The following is a 15,047-nucleotide window of genomic DNA, read 5'->3' on the forward strand; positions in this document are numbered from 1 at the left end:
GGGCTGGATTTGGGGTCCCTGGGGATTTAGGGGGTGGATTTGGGGGGGTCTCAGATGGGGAGGGGCTGGATTTGGGGTCCCTGGAGGTTTGGGGGGTGGATTTGGGGGGGTCTCGGATGGGGAGGGGCTGGATTTGGGGTCCCTGGAGGTTTGGGGGGTGGATTTGGGGGGGTCTCAGATGCGGGGGGGCTGGATTTGGGGTCCCTGAGGTTTGGAGGGTGGATTTGGGGGGGTCTCAGATGCGGGGGGGCTGGATTTGGGTCCCTGGGGATTAGGGGGTGGATTTGGGGGGATCTCAGATGGGGAGGGGCTGGATTTGGGGTCCCTGGAGGTTTGGGGGTGGATTTGGGGGGGTCTCGGATGGGGAGGGGCTGGATTTGGGGTCACTGGAGGTTTGGGGGGTGGATTGGGGGATCTCGGATGGGGAGGGGCTGGATTTGGGTCACTGGAGGTTTGGGGGGGTGGATTTGGGGGGGTCTCGGATGAGGAGGGGTTGGTTTTGGGGTCCCTGGAGGTTTAGGGGTGGATTTGGGGGGGATCTCAGATGGGGAGGGGTTGGATTTGGGGTCCCTGGAGGTTTGGGGGTGGATTTGGGGGGGATCTCAGATGGGAGGGCTGGATTTGGGGTCCCTGGAGGTTTGGGGGGTGGATTTGGGGGGATCTCAGATGGGGAGGGCTGGATTGGGTCCCTGGAGGTTTGAGGGGTGGATTTGGGGGGGGTCTTGGATGGGGGGGGGCTGGATTTGGGGTCCCTGGAGGTTTGGGGGGTGGATTTGGGGGGGTCTCAGATGAGGAGGGGCTGGATTTGGGGTCCCTGGGGATTTAGGGGGGTGGATTTGGGGGGGTCTCAGATGGGGAGGGGCTGGATTTGGGGTCCCTGGAGGTTTGGGGGGTGGATTTGGGGGGGTCACGATCTTGGGGTCCCCCCCAGTTCAAGCGGATGCTGAACCGGGAGCTGAGCCACCTGTCCGAGATGAGCCGCTCGGGGGGGCAGGTGTCCGAGTACATCGCCAGCACCTTCCTCGGTGAGACCCCCCCCCCCCGCACCCCAAAACACACCCCTGGCACCCCCAAACCCACCCTGGACACCTGGGACCCCCCCCTGGCACCCCCAAACCCACTCTGGGATGCCTGGGACCCCCCCAGCCCCCCCAGATCCATCCTGGGACACCCCCGGCACCCCTAGAGCCACTCTGGACAGCTGGCACCCCCCCCAGCCCTATCCTGGGTCCCCCCTGGCACCCCCAAACCCCACCCTGGACAGCTGGGACCCCCCCGGCACCCCCAACCCATCCTGGGATCCCCTCCTGGCACCCCCCAAACCCACCCTGGACAACTGGGACCCTCCCCAGCACCCCCCAAAACCCACCCTGGGCTGCCCCCGGCACCCCTTAAACCTACCCTGGGACCCCCCCGGCACCCCCAAACCCACCTGGACAACTGGGACCCTCCCCAGCACCCCCAAACCCATCCTGGGACCCCCCCTGGCACCCCCCAAACCCACCCTGGACAACTGGGACCCTCCCCAGCACCCCCCAAACCCATCCTGGGACCCCCCCCTGGCACCCCCAAACACCACCCTGGACACCTGGGACCCTCCCCAGCCCCCCTCAAAAACCCATCCTGGGACCCCCCCCCGGCACCCCCAAACCCACCCTGGACAGCTGGGACCCCCCCCCGGCACCCCCAAACCCATCCTGGACGACTGGGACCCCCCCCAGCCCCGCCAAACCCGTCCTGGGACCCCCCCGGCACCCCTAAACCCACCCTGGACAACTGGGATCCCCCCCCGGCACCCCCAAACCCACCCTGGACACCTGGGACCCTCCCCAGCCCCCCTCAAACCCATCCTGGGACCCCCCCCCGGCACCCCCAAACCCACCCTGGACAACTGGGACCCCTCCTGGCACCCCCAAACCCACCCTGGACAACTAGGACCCCCCTGGCACCCCCAAACCCAGCTGGGACACCTGGGACCCCCCCAGCCCCCCAAACCCATCCTGGGCTGCCTCCGGCACCCCTAAACCTACCCTGGGACCCCCCCTAGCACCTCCAAACCCACCCCGGAACCCCCCTGGGACCCCTAAACTCACCCCGGACCCCTGGAAGCCCCTTGCACCCCCAGACCCATCCTGGGACCCCTCCCCAGCACCCTAAACCTACCCCGAGACCCACTCAGGACCCTCAAATCCACCCTGGGACCCCCAAACCCACCCTGGAACCCCCCCACGGCACCTCAAAACCCACCCCGAGACCCTCCCAGTACCCCCAAACACAACCTGGGACCCCCCCCCCCCAGCACCCCTAGATTCCATCCCTGGACCCCTGGACCCACCCGGCACCCCAAACTCACCCTGGACACCCCCCCCCCCCGGCACCCCCACACCACCCCTGGACCCCTGGGAACCCCCTGTCCCCCCAACCCCCCCCAGCACCCCCAAATCCTGTCCCTGGACCCCTGGGACCCCCCCTAGACCCCCCCCGGGTCCCTAGCACCCCCAGGCACACCCTGTGACCCCCCCAGACCCCCCAGATCCCCCCCCAGCACCCCCAAACCCACCCTGGCACCCCCCCAAACTCTCAAGACTCCCCCGGACCCCCCCCGAGGACCCTCCCATGACCCCCCCCTCACCCTAAGACTCCCCCAGGCACCCCCCAGCACCCCTAGACGCCCCCCTGGACCCCCCTGACCCCCCCCCGACCCCCTCCTCTCCCCATCACCCTCCAGGCGCCCCCACCTCACCCTAAGACCCCCCCAGGACCCCCCCAAATCTACCCCCCCCAGCACCTATTGCAGACCTGAGTTTGGGGGGGGGGGTGTCCCTCATCCCTGATTTTTTTGACACCCCCCCCCCAAGACAAGCAGCACGAGGTGGAGATCCCGGCCCCCCCGCCCCCCAAAGAGCGACGCCGGGGGGGGCCACCCCCCCCCCAGCCCAAGCTGCCGCCCGCCCCCCCCCAATGCCACCAGCCCCCCCCGATTCGGGGTCTGCACCGACCACGAGGAGCTGCTGGGCAAGGTGGGGGGGGGGCTTGGGGGGGGGTCCTTGGGGGGGCTAGGGAGTCTTGAAGGGGGGGGGGCATGGGGGGGGTCTAGGGCAATTCTTGGGGTGAGGGGGGGTCTTACTGTGAGGAGAGGGGGGTCTGGGGGGGTCATGGGGGGGTCCTGGTGTGAGGAGGGGGGGGCACTGGGGGGTCAAGGGGGGGTCTTAGGGGTGAGGAGGGGTCGCTGGGGGGGTCAAGGGGGGTGTTGGGGTGAGGAGGGGGGGGTCTGGGGGGGCCAAGAGGGGGTCTTAGGGTGAGGAGGGGGGCGCTGGGGGGTCAAGGGGGGTCTTGGGGTGAGGAGGGGGGGCGCTGGGGGGTCAAGGGGGGGTCTTAGGGTGAGGAGGGGGGGGTGCTGTGGGGGGTCAAGGGGGGTGTTGGGGTGAGGAGGGGGGTCTGGTGGGGCCAAGAGGGGGTCTTAGGGTGAGGAGGGGGCGCGCTGGGGGGGGTCATGGGGGGTCTTGGTGTGAGGAGGGGGGGCGCTGGGGGGACAAGGGGGGTCTTAGGGTGAGGAGGGGGGGGTGCTGGGGGGGGTCAAGGGGGGTGTTGGGGTGAGGAGGGGGGGCGCTGGGGGGTCAAGGGGGGTCTTGGGGTGAGGAGGGGGGCGCTGGGGGGGTCAAGGGGGGGTCTTAGGGTGACAAGGGTGTCGTGGGGGGGTCTTAGGGTGAGGAGAGGGGCCTGGGGGGGTCGTGGGGTGAGGAGGGGGGGCCTGGGGGGGTCAAGGGGGGTTCTTAGGGTGACAGGGGGGTCACGGGGGGGGTCTTAGGGTGACGGGGGGGCCTGGGGGGGTCTTAGGGTGAGGAGGGTGGGTCTGGGGGGGTCAAGGGGGGGTCTTAGGGTGACAGGGGGGTCATGGGGGGGGTCTTAGGGTGAGAAGGGGGGATCTGGGGGTGTCATGGGGGGGTCTTAGGGTGACGGGGGGGGGGCCTGGGGGTGAGGTGCAGGGATCTGGGGGTGTCATGGGGGGCGTCTAGGATGGTCCTTGGGGTGAGGGGGGGTCAAGGGGGGGTCTTAGGCTGAGGTGGGGGGGTCTTAGGGTTAGGTGGGGGGGTCTAGGGGGGTCCTTGGGGTGAGAGGGGTCAAGGGGGGGGTCTGGGGGGGCTCTTAGGGTGAGGAGGAGGGATCTGGGGGGTCCTTGGGATGAGGCGGTGGGGGGGGGGGGGTCAAGGGGGGTGTGTCTTAGGGTGAGGAGGGAAGGTCTGGGGGGGTCATGGGGGGGGGGTCTAGGGGGGGTGGGGAGGCTTTACTGACACCCCCCCGCCCCCCCCCCCCCCCCCCCCCCCAGGAGCTGGACAACCTCAACAAGTGGGGGCTGAACATCTTCCGCGTGGCCGAGTACTCGAACCAGCGCTCGCTCAGCTGCATCATGTACAGCGTCTTCCAGGTGGGGGGGGCCCCCCCCAAACCCCCCCGGCCCCCCCCAGATCCCCCTGACCCCCCCCCCACCAACCCCCGGACCCCTCTGACCCCCCCATATCCACCCTGACCCCCCCACTGCACCCCCAGAGCCACTGACCCCCCCATATCCACCCTGACCCCCCACACCAACCCCCAGACCCCTCTGACCCCCCCAGACACCCCCTGACCCCCCCACTGCACCCCCAGACCCCTCTGACCCCCCCATATCCACCCTGACCCCACCCCCTGCACCCCCAGACCCTTCTGACCCCCCCATATCCACCCTGACCCCCCCACTGCACCCCCAGACCCTTCTGATGGCCCCAGACACCCCCTGCACCCCCAGACCCCCTGACCCCCCAGCTGCACCCCCAGACCCCTCTGACCCCCCCATATCCACCCTGAACCCCCCCCTGCACGCCCAGACCCTTCTGACCCCACCAGCCACCCCCTGCACCCCCAGACCCACTGACCCCCCCGCTGAACCCCCAGACCCCTCTGACCCCCCCACATATCCACCCTGACCCCCCCACTGCACCCCCAGACCCTTCTGATGCCCCCAGACCCACTGACCCCCCTCCCTGCCCCTCCGACCCTCCTACTGCACCCCCAGATCCCCCTGACCCCCCCACACTGCACCCCCAGACCCCTCTGACCCCCTCTAATCCGGATCCGGAGCTGGTGTGAACGTCCCAGATCGGGATCGGTGGGGGCTGAGACCTCCCTGATCCGGATCTTGGGGGGCTCTGACCCCCCTAATCCGGATCCGGATCAGGAGCTGGTGTGGACGTCCCAGATCCGGATCGGTGGGGGCTGAGACCTCCCTGATCCGGATCTTGGGGGGCTCTGACCCCCCTAATCTGGATCAGGAGCTGGTGTGGACGTCCCAGATCGGGATCGGTCGGGGCTGAGACCTCCCTGATCCGGATCTTGGGGGGCTCTGACCCCCCTAATCCGGATCAGGAGCTGGTGTGGACGTCCCAGATCCAGATTGGTGGGGGCTGAGACCTCCCTGATCCGGATCTTGGGGGGCTCTGACCCCCCTAATCTGGATCCGGAGCTGGTGTGGACGTCCCAGATCCGGATTGGTGGGGGCTGAGACCTCCCTGATCCGGATCTTGGGGGGCTCTGACCCCCCTAATCTGGATCCGGAGCTGGTGTGGACGTCCCAGATCGGGATCGGTGGGGGCTGAGACCTCCCTGATCCGGATCTTGGGGGGCTCTGACCCCCCTAATCCGGATCCGGATCAGGAGCTGGTGTGGACGTCCCAGATCCGGATCGGTGGGGGCTGAGACCTCCCTGATCCGGATCTTGGGGGGCTCTGACCCCCCTAATCTGGATCAGGAGCTGGTGTGGACGTCCCAGATCGGGATCGGTCGGGGCTGAGACCTCCCTGATCCGGATCTTGGGGGGCTCTGACCCCCCTAATCCGGATCAGGAGCTGGTGTGGACGTCCCAGATCCAGATTGGTGGGGGCTGAGACCTCCCTGATCCGGATCTTGGGGGGCTCTGACCCCCCTAATCTGGATCCGGAGCTGGTGTGGACGTCCCAGATCCGGATTGGTGGGGGCTGAGACCTCCCTGATCCGGATCTTGGGGGGCTCTGACCCCCCTAATCTGGATCCGGAGCTGGTGTGGACGTCCCAGATCGGGATCGGTGGGGGCTGAGACCTCCCTGATCCAGCCCTTGGAGGAGCTCTGGGGGTCTCAGCCCCCTCCAGTGCGGATCGTCTTTAATCCGGATCAGGAGCGGGAGCTGGTGCGGACGTTCCGGATCCCGGAGGCGACGCTGCTGGCCTACGCGAGGACCCTGGAGTCCCACTACCACCCCGAGGTGGCCTATCACAACAGCCTCCACGCCGCCGACGTCCTCCAGTCCACACACGTCCTCCTGGCCACCCCGGCCCTCGACGTGAGCCACGGGGCCACCAGGGCTGGAGGGACCTTCATGGGGTTGGAGGGACCATCATGGGGTTGGAGGAACAATCACGGGGTTGTGGAACCATCACAAGGTTGAGGAACCATCATGGGGTTGTGGAACAATCATGGGGTTGGAGGAACCATCGTGGGGTTGTAGAACCATCATGGGGTTGAGGAACCATCATGGGGTTGGAGGAACCATCGTGGGGTTGGAGGAACCATCGTGGGGTTGTAGAACCATCACGGGGTTGAGGAACCATCATGGGGTTGGAGGAACCTTCACAGGGTTGAGGAACCATCATGGGGTTGGAGGAACCATCGTGGGGTTGAGGAACCTTCATGAGGCTGGAGGAACCATCATGGGGTTGGAGGAACCATCGTGGGGTTGAGGAACTTCATGGGGTTGGAGGAACCTTCATGGGGTTGTGGAACCTTCATGGGGTTGTGGAACCTTCATGGGGTTGTGGAACCTTCATGGGGTTGAGGAACCATCATGGGGCTGGAGGAACCATCGTGGGGTTGGAGGAGCCATCGTGGGGTTGGAGGAACCATTGTGGGGTTGAGGAACCTTCGTGGGGTTGAGGAACCTTCGTGGGGTTGAGGAACCATCATGGGGTTGTGGAACCATCATGGGGCTGGAGGAACCATCGTGGTGGGTCCATGGGGGTTGTCTCCACCCTCCAGGCCGTCTTCACTGACCTGGAGATCTTGGCCGCTCTCTTCGCCGCCGCCATCCATGACGTCGACCACCCCGGGGTCTCCAACCAGTTCCTCATCAACACCAGTGAGTCCCGTGTCCCCCGGGGTCCCCCAGGATGGAGATCCCTCCCCTCCCCGGGGGTTTGGAGGTCCCTGACCCCCCTGTCCCTCCAGACTTGAGGCTGGAGCTGCTCTACCATGACAAGGAGGTGCTGGAGAACCTCTCAAAGCCCTGTCCCACCACCTCCTCTTGGGTTTTTGGGGTCCTCCTTTAGGTTTTGAAGTCCCTTCTTGGGTTTGGAGGTCCCTGAGCCCTCAGACTTAGGGCTGGAGCTGCTCTACTATGATGAGGAGATGCTGGAGAACCTCTCAAAGCCCTGTCCCACCACCTCCCCTTGGGTTTTGAGGTTCTCCTCTTGGGTTTTTGGGGTCCTCCTTTGGGTTTCGGGGTCCTCCTTTTGGTTTGAAGGCCTCTGACTCCATTGTCCCCTCAGACTTGGGGCTGGAGCTGCTCTACGATGATGAGGAGGTGCTGGAGAACCTCTCAAAACCCTGTCCCACCACTTCCTCTTGGTTTTTGAGGTTTTCCTCTTGGTTTTTTTGGGTTCCTCTTTGGTTTTTTGGGGTTCTTCTTTGGTTTTTTGGGGTCCCTGGGCTGCTGTCCCCCCAGACTCAGAGCTGGCTCTGCTCTACAACGACGAGGAGGTGCTGGAGAACCTCTCAAAGCCCTGTCCCACCACCTCCTCTTGGGTTTTTGTGGGTTCCTCTTTGTTTTTGTGGGTTCCTCTTTGTTTTTTTGGGGTCCCCTCTTGTTTTTTGGGGTCCCTGACCTGTTGTCCCCCCAGACTCGGAGCTGGCCCTGCTCTACAACGACGAGGCGGTGCTGGAGAACCACCACCTGGCCGTGGGCTTCAAGCTGCTGCAGGAGGAAAACTGCGACATTTTCCAGAGTCTCGGGCGGCGGCAGCGGCAGAGCCTGCGCAGGATGGTCATCGACATGGTCAGTGGCCACCGGGCTACCAAACCCACCCCGTGGGGCCACCAACACCCCCATGGGGCCACCAACACTATCCATGGGGCCACCAGCCCTATCCATGGGGCCACCAACACCCCCCTGGGGCCACCAACCCCACCTATGGGGCCACCAACATCATCCATGGGGCCACCAACATCATCCATGGGGCCACCAACCCACCCCTGGGGCCACCAACACCATCCATGGGGCCACCAACACCATCCATGGGGCCACCAACATCATCCATGGGGACACCAACCCCCCCATGGAGCCACCAACACCCCCCTGGGGCCACCAACCCCCCATGGGGCCACCAACATCATCCCTGAGGTCACCAACCCCATCCATGGGGCCACCAACACCCCTCTGGGGCCACCAAACCCATCCATGGGGCCACCAACACCCCCCTGGGGCCACCAACACCACCATGGTGGCCCCACCACCTCTTGAAGGGTCGCACCACCCCATGATGGGTCCCACCACCTCCTGAAGGGTCCCAACTCCTCAAGAAGGGTCCCACCACCTCCAGAAGGGTCCCACCACCTCCAGAAGGGTCCCCCAACCCCATGAAGGGTCCCACCACCTAGAGAAGGTCCCACCACCTCGAGAAGGTCCCACCACCCCCACGATGGGTCCCACCACCTCGAGAAGGTCTCCATGACCTTGTGAAGGGTCCCACCACCTCGAGAAGGGTCCCCCCAACCCCGCCATGGGTCCCACCCCCCGGTGAAGGGTCCGTCCCCCTCCCGGCATCGTCTTCTCCAGGTCTTGGCCACTGACATGTCGAAGCACATGAGCCTCTTGGCCGACCTGAAGACGATGGTGGAGACCAAGAAGGTGACGAGTTCCGGGGTTCTGCTCCTGGACAACTACCGGGACAGGATCCAGGTGAGGAGGAGGAGGAGGAAGAGATGGGGATGGAGATGGAGGTGGAGATGGAGGTGGAGGTGGAGATGGTGATGGGGATGGAGGTGGAGATGTGGATGGAGATGGAGATGGAGATGGGGATGGAGATGGAGATGGAGGTGGAGGTGGAGATGGAGATGGTGATGGGGATGGAGGTGGAGATGGAGATGGAGATGGAGATGGGGATGGGGATGGAGAGAAGGAGGAGGAGGAGGAGGAGATGGAGATGGAGATGGAGATGGAGAGAAGGAGGAGGAGAAGGAGAGAAGGAGAAGGAGAGAAGGAGAAGGAGAGATGGAGAAGGAGAGATGGAGAAGGAGAGAAGGAGAAGGAGGAGGAGGAGAAGGATGAGAAGAAGGAGAAGGAGATGGAGAGAAGGAGGAGGAGGAGGAGAGAAGGAGAAGAAGGGAAGGAGATGGAGATGGAGAAGGAGGTGGAGAAGGAGAGAAGGAGAAGGAAGAGAAGGAGGAGGAGGAGAAGGAAGAGGAGGAGAAGAAGGAGGAGGAGAAGGAAGAGAAGGAGGAGGAGGAGAAGGAAGAGGAGGAGGAGAAGAAGGAGGAGGAGAAGAAGGAGAAGGAGAAGGAGAAGGAGAAGGAGAAGGAGAAGGAGAAGGAGAAGGAGAAGGAGGAGGAGGAGATGGAGAGAAGGAGAAGGAGAGAAGAAGATGGAGAAGGAGATGGAGAAGGAGACGGAGATGGAGAGAAGGAGAGATGGAGAAGGAGATGGAGAAGGAGAAGGAGAAGGAGATGGAGAGAAGGAGAAGGAGAGAAGAAGATGGAGAAGGAGATGGAGAAGGAGATGGAGAGAAGGAGAGATGGAGATGGAGAAGGAGATGGAGAAGGAGAAGGAGAAGGAGAAGGAGAGAAGGAGAGATGGAGATGGAGAAGGAGATGGAAATGGAGAAGGAGATGGAGATGGAGAAGGAGAAGGAGAAGGAGAGAAGGAGATGGAGATGGAGAAGAAGGAGATGGAGAGAAGGAGATGGAGAAGGAGAAGGAGAGATGGAGATGGAGAAGGAGGAGGAGGAGGAGGTGCCACCTCGGGGGGGTTGGGGCTGAGGCGCCAGTGGCATCCGAGCAGGTTCTGAGGAACATGGTCCATTGCGCCGACCTGAGCAACCCCACCAAGCCCCTGGAGCTGTACCGGCAGTGGACGGAGCGCATCATGGAGGAGTTCTTCCGGCAGGGCGACCGGGAGCGCGAGCGCGGCATGGAGATCAGCCCCATGTGCGACAAGCACACCGCCTCCGTCGAGAAGTCCCAGGTACGGGGGCGCCCGGGGACTCTTGGGGACGCGGGGATGGAGAGCAGTCTCCTCCATCTCCCCATGTCCTCATGTCCCCATCTCCCCATCTCTTCCATCTCCTCCATGTTCTCCTCCATGTTCTCCATCTCCTCCACGTTCTCCATCTTCTCCATCTCCCCATCTCCTCCATGTTCTCCATCTCCTCCATGTTCTCCATCTTCTCCATCTCCCCATCTCCTCCATGTTCTCCATCTCCCCCACGTTCTCCACATTCTCCATCTCCCCATCTCCTCCATGTTCTCCATCTCCTCCACATTCTCCATCTCCTCTATGTTCTCCATCTCCCCCACCTCCTCCATCTCCCTCATCTCCCCCACGTTCTCCATCTCCTCCATCTCCTCCATGTTCTCCACATTCTCCACGTCCTCCATCTCCTCCATATTCTCCACATTCTCCACGTTCTCCATCTCCTCCATCTCCCCATCTCCTCCATGTTCTCCATCTCCTCCATGTTCTCCACATTCTCCACGTTCTCCATCTCCTCCATCTCCCCATCTCCTCCACGTTCTCCACGTTCTCCACATTCTCCATCTCCTCCATGTTCTCCATGTTCTCCATCTCCCCATCTCCTCCATGTTCTCCGTCTCCTCCATGTTCTCCATCTCCTCCATCTCCCCCATCTCCTCCATGTTCTCCATCTCCTCCATCTCCCCCATCTTCTCCACATTCCCCATCTCCTCCACATTCTCCACGTTCTCCACATTCTCCACGTTCTCCATGTTCTCCACGTTCTCCATCTCCCCATCTCCTCCACATTCTCCATGTTCTCCATCTCCCCATCTCCCCCATCTCCTCCATCTCCCCTATCTCCTCCATCTCCCCATCTCCTCCATGTTCTCCATCTCCTCCATCTCCCCATCTCCTCCATCTCCCCATCTCCTCCACGTTCTCCATCTCCTCCATCTCCCCAACGTTCTCCATCTCCTCCATCTCCCCATCTCCTCCATATTCTCCACGTTCTCCATCTCCCCCATCTTCTCCATGTTCTCCACGTCCTCCATCTTTCCATCTCCTCCATGTTCTCCATCTCTCCATCTCCCCATCTCCTTATCTCCTCCACGTTCTCCATGTTCTCCACGTTCTCCATCTCCCCCATCTCCCCATCTCCTCCATGTTCTCCATGTTCTCCCTCTTCCCCCATCTCCTCCATGTTCTCCATCTCCTCCATCTCCTCCATCTCCATGTTCTCCCCGTTCTCCCCGTTCTCCATGTTCTCCATCTCCCCATCTCCTCATCTCCTCCACGTTCTCCATGTTCTCCACGTTCTCCATGTTCTCCATCTCCCTCATCTCCTCCATCTCCCCATCTCCTCCCCGTTCTCCATGTTCTCCATCTCCCCATCTCCATCTCCCCATCTCCCCCACGTTCTCCATGTTCTCCATCTCCCCATCTCCCCTACGTTCTCCATCTCCTCCATCTCCCCTACGTTCTCCATCTCCTTCGTCTCCTCCGTGTTCTCCACGTTCTCCATGTTCTCCATGTTCTCCATCTCCCCATCTCCTCATCTCCTCCACGTTCTCCATGTTCTCCATGTTCTCCATCTCCCTCATCTCCTCCATCTCCCCATCTCCCCATGTTCTCCACGTTCTCCACGTTCTCCATCTCCCTCATCTCCCTCATCTCCTCCATCTCCCCTACGTTCTCCATCTCCTTCATCTCCTCCGTGTTCTCCATGTTCTCCATGTTCTCCATCACCCCATCTCCTCATCTCCTCCACGTTCTCCATGTTCTCCACGTTCTCCATGTTCTCCATCTCCCTCATCTCCTCCATCTCCCCATCTCCCCATGTTCTCCACGTTCTCCATGTTCTCTATCTCCCCATCTCCTCATCTCCTCCACGTTCTCCACGTTCTCCATGTTCTCCACGTTCTCCATCTCCCTCATCTCCTCCATCTCCCCATCTCCTCCCCGTTCTCCATCTCCTCCATCTCCCCATCTCCTCCATCTCCCCATCTCCCCTACGTTCTCCATCTCCTTCATCTCCTCCGTGTTCTCCATGTTCTCCACGTTCTCCATGTTCTCCATCACCCCATCTCCTCATCTCCTCCACGTTCTCCACGTTCTCCATGTTCTCCATCTCCCTCATCTCCCCATCTCCCCATCTCCTCCATCTCCCCTACGTTCTCCATCTCCTTCATCTCCTCTGTGTTCTCCACGTTCTCCACGTTCTCCATGTTCTCCATGTTCTCCATCTCCCCATCTCCTCCACGTTCTCCATGTTCTCCATGTTCTCCATGTTCTCCACGTTCTCCATGTTCTCCATCTCCCTCATCTCCTCCATCTCCCCATCTTCTCCACGTTCTCCATCTCCCCATCTCCTCCATCTCCCCATCTCCCCTACGTTCTCCATCTCCTTCATCTCCTCCATGTTCTCCATGTTCTCCACGTTCTCCATGTTCTCCATCACCCCATCTCCTCATCTCCTCCACGTTCTCCACGTTCTCCATGTTCTCCATCTCCCTCATCTCCTCCATCTCCCCATCTTCTCCACGTTCTCCATCTCCCCATCTCCTCCATCTCCCCATCTCCCCTACGTTCTCCATCTCCTTCATCTCCTCCGTGTTCTCCATGTTCTCCATGTTCTCCATCTCCCCATCTCCCCATGTTCTCCACGTTCTCCACGTTCTCCATGTTCTCCACGTTCTCCACGTTCTCCATCTCCTCCATGTTCTCCATCTCCCCATCTCCCCCCCGTTCTCCCCGTTCTCCGTCCCCGCCGCGTCCCCCCCAGGTGGGTTTCATCGACTTTGTGGTGCAGCCGCTGTGGGAGACGTGGGGGGAGCTGGTGGAGCCGGCGGCCCAGGAGATGCTGGAGACGCTGGAGCTGAACCGCGACTGGTACCTCAGCCGCGTCCCCCCCAGCCCCGAGCCCCCCCCGGGGCCCCCCCCGCCCCGCTTCCCCTTCCCCGACGGGGACCCCCAGGGCCTCGGGGGGGGGCTGGTGACCCCCCCGACCTCCTCGGACGCTCGCTCATTTATTTATTTATTTATTTATTGGGGGGGGGGGAGGAGAAATTATTTAATTTATTTTTATTATTTGGGGGGGAGAAGAAATTGGTTTATTTTTTTTGGGGGGGGAGGAGAAATTATTAATTTATTTTATTATTTAATTTATTTTATTATTTAATTTATTTTATTATTTAATTAATTTTCTTATTTAATTTATTTTATTAATTAATTTATTTTATTATTTGGGGGGAGAAGAAATTGGTTTATTTTTTTGGGGGGGAGGAGAAATTATTTAATTTATTTTATTATTTAATTTATTTTATTATTTAATTTATTTTATTATTTGGGGGGGAGAAGAAATTGGTTATTTTTTTTGGGGGGGAGAGAAATTATTTAATTTATTTTATTATTTAATTTATTTTTATTATTTGGGGGAGAAGAAATTGGTTTATTTTTTTGGGGGGGGAGGAGAAATTATTTAATTTATTTTATTATTTAATTTATTTTATTATTTAATTAATTTTATTATTTAATTTATTTTATTATTTAATTTATTTTATTATTTAATTTATTTTATTATTTGGGGGGGAGAAGAAATTGGTTTATTTTTTTTTGGGGGGAAAGAGGAAATTGGCTCTTTTTTTTTTTTTTGGGGGGGGGCGCAAAGATTTTTATTTGAGGTTTTTGGTAAAAAAGGTGAAAAGAGCAAAAAAAAAAAAAAAAAGGGGGGTGAAAAAAAGAAGGGGGGGAGAGAGACACCCCCCCCGGAAAAAATAAATGGAAGGGGGGAGAGGAGCCCCCCCCCCCAAAAAAAATGGGGGGGAAAGGGGTGGAGAGAGGAGCCCCCCCAAAAAAAATGGGGGGGGAAGGGGGGAGAGAGGAGCCCCCCCCAAAAAAATGGGGGGGCAAAGAGGGGAGAGAGGAGCCCCCCCCAAAAAAAATGGGGGGAAAAAGGGGGGAGAGAGGAGCCCCCCCCAAATTAATGAGGGTGGAAAAATGGGGGGGGAGAGAGGGGGCCCCCCCAAAAAAAATGGGGGGGGAAAGGGGGGAGAGAGGAGCCCCCCCCAAATTAATGAGGGTGGAAAAATGGGGGGGGAGAGAGGGGGCCCCCCCCAAAAAAAAGGGGGTGACCCCTTGCTGACCCCCAAAAGCCATTGATCTCGGGGGGGGGGCTAATTTTAAGGTGCCCCCCCCATGTTGAGGTCATTTTGGGGTGCCCCCCCTCTTATTTTGGGGTGTCCCCCCCCAATTTTAGGTGCCCCCCCCACGTCTTCCGCTTGCTTTGCACAAGGACCCCCCCCCAAAAAATTCCCCCCCCCCCATTTTCCCCTTCAAATTACCCCATGGGGGGGGTGTCACTAATTTTTGGGGGTGCCCCCCCCCCAATCACACAGGGTGAGGGTCCAGGCCATAAAGGGGGGGCTCCCCCCCCAAAAAAAAATTAGAGGTGAAGCAATAATGAGGTGCCCCCCCCCACTTTGAGGGGTTTGGGGGGGTTCGGGGGGGGCAGCCCCCCCCCAAATAGGTGTTTTGGGTTTTTTCTGGGGGGGGGTCCCCCCAATTTCTGCACATTGCACTGTAGCATGGGGGCTGCCCCCCCTCCTTTAATTGGGGGGGGGTCACAGCCAAAAGGGGGGGGTCACAGCCAATAAGGGGGGGTCACAGCCAAAAAAGGGGGGGGGTGTGATGGTGCTGGGGGGGGGTTAGGGGGTTCTGACCCCCCCAATTAATTAATGGAGGGGTTAGGAGGTTCTGACCCCCCCCCAATTAATTAATGGGGGGAGTTAGGGGGTTCTAACCCCCCCCATTAAT

General features: G+C 60.5%; 1 pseudogene; it reads left to right on the forward strand.

Moving 5' to 3' along the window:
- Positions 1–931: 931 nt before the first annotated feature.
- On the forward strand, positions 932–13,263 carry LOC138735120 (3',5'-cyclic-AMP phosphodiesterase 4A-like; annotated as a pseudogene).
- The last annotated feature ends 1,784 nt before the right edge of the window (positions 13,264–15,047 follow it).

Source organism: Phaenicophaeus curvirostris, unplaced genomic scaffold (genome assembly GCF_032191515.1).
Source record: "Phaenicophaeus curvirostris isolate KB17595 unplaced genomic scaffold, BPBGC_Pcur_1.0 scaffold_460, whole genome shotgun sequence".
Classification (NCBI taxonomy): Eukaryota; Metazoa; Chordata; class Aves; order Cuculiformes; family Cuculidae; genus Phaenicophaeus; species Phaenicophaeus curvirostris.